Source organism: Sminthopsis crassicaudata, chromosome 2, assembly GCF_048593235.1.
Source record: "Sminthopsis crassicaudata isolate SCR6 chromosome 2, ASM4859323v1, whole genome shotgun sequence".
Lineage (NCBI taxonomy): Eukaryota > Metazoa > Chordata > Mammalia > Dasyuromorphia > Dasyuridae > Sminthopsis > Sminthopsis crassicaudata.
This window is the reverse complement of record NC_133618.1, coordinates 9,551,806-9,553,491: the sequence shown is the minus strand read 5'-3', so window position 1 is coordinate 9,553,491 and position 1,686 is coordinate 9,551,806. Positions and strand designations below refer to the sequence as shown.

The 1,686-nt window shown below is 47.2% G+C and overlaps 1 pseudogene; it reads right to left on the bottom strand.

Moving 5' to 3' along the window:
- Nucleotides 1-512: 512 nt before the first annotated feature.
- LOC141552569 (tripartite motif-containing protein 43-like) overlaps nt 513-1,686 on the bottom strand; it is a 1,397-nt pseudogene continuing 223 nt past the window's right edge.

The following is a 1,686-nucleotide window of genomic DNA, read 5'->3' as shown; positions in this document are numbered from 1 at the left end:
GCTTCATGTCTATCATCTTTAAAATCTACTAAATGATTAGGGAAGAAAAGGGCACATCAGTTTCTCTAACAAGAAAAATCTCAAATGTGGTCAGTCCGAAGTGAATAAAATTAATGAAGAACAACAAAAATACAAGTCAAATAAATACTAGATATTTTCTTCATTTTATATTAAAGAAAGCAAAATGGAAAGTTGACTACAATTCAAGGGGAATGTTTTGCAACATGTTGAAATCTATGGCCATTGTAGTGCTATAAATTCTAAGAGGAAATGAAGCATAAAATTACAGGAAAAGATTGCTCAGGTATGATTTCCAGTAATTGAGGAAATATTGACATTGTTAAAAAAAAAAATACCTGAACGTAGCATAAAAGAATCCAAAAGAGTGGGGATTGAACCCCTCAACTTTCAGGGTGGAAAGTCTAGTCTCCAGTTGCTAAGCAGGGAGACTCTTGTTGAAAGGATAGAGTGAACACAGAAAAGGATGAGTTGAGAACTCCCTGGAGAAATGATCATGGATAGGAATAGCAGCAAGCTCCAAGATGAGAGCCCACTGCACACAGAGTCATGGGACCAGGCTTTGTTCCTGGAAGTGGGGGGCCAGGGGAAAAGATGGGCTGGACGGGGTCTGTGAAGGGAATAGAATGGAATTTATAAATAAGGGAACTTTGGAGAACATTGTAAAAGGCCAGAGTCCCAGGGGAATATTCCAAGAACACCCCAACCCGAGGTAGAGGGCCTTTGATTCGATGGTTCAGTGGTCCAGGATAGGTCTGTAAATAGTATTCTCCTTCTTTCTTGACACAGCGAAGCAAGAAAGCAAAGTCACAGGAGTCCATGTCCCTGGCCCTTTTCCTCCTCAAGTAGGGGGTGTAGATCCCCAGGACCCACTGAGGCAATTGAGTCACATCCACCTCCCAGTACTGACTGCCCGAGCTGAAGGCTTGCCCAGCAAGCACAGCATGGCAAGAAGGGTCCTCAGTCTCCTCTGGCCAGTCCTCTCCAGCCTTGGCACTCTTGAGGTCCTCAGAAACAGAAACACAGGAAGCAGCTGATGTGGCGTCCATGGTGAGGTCCACTCGGAATCTGTGGAGCATCTGGATCAGGCCAGGGATGGGATATTCTCTCAGTTCTGGGGTGACAGCCTTGGCCCTTTGGGCCAACACAGCCTCGCTCCTCCCCAGCAGCTGCTTGGCATCTTGCAGCAGATCCAGATTGGCTTGGCGGCCCGCTTCCTGCAGCTCTTGCATGAGTTCCTGTAGGATCTGTATGTGCTGGGAGAGTCTGTCCTGGCTGGCCTTCTGGTCTTGCCTCATCCTGTCAAGGCATCGCTTCTCTTCCTCCATCAGTAACTGGTGAAGTTGGAAGAATTCTCCCCTGATTATCCAGTCCCAGTCAATAGCAGGTCTCTTCACCTGAGCAAGAAGTTGCTCACCTTCCTCCAGATGTTCCTCCAAACGACTGTGAATGTGCTGAAGCTCCCTTCTGTATTTGTCAGCAGCCTCTTGCACGGGGGCGATTTTGTGAGCCCCATGCTCTGGGCTTTCAACACATGTCACACACAGGGCTGTATGGTCCTCCTCACAGAACAGCTTGAAGAGTTTCTTGTGAGTGACACACTGGCTCTGTCCTCGAGTGCTCTGCAAAATCTTGGAGCTGAGCTCTTTGCCCAGCTCAGTCAACTCT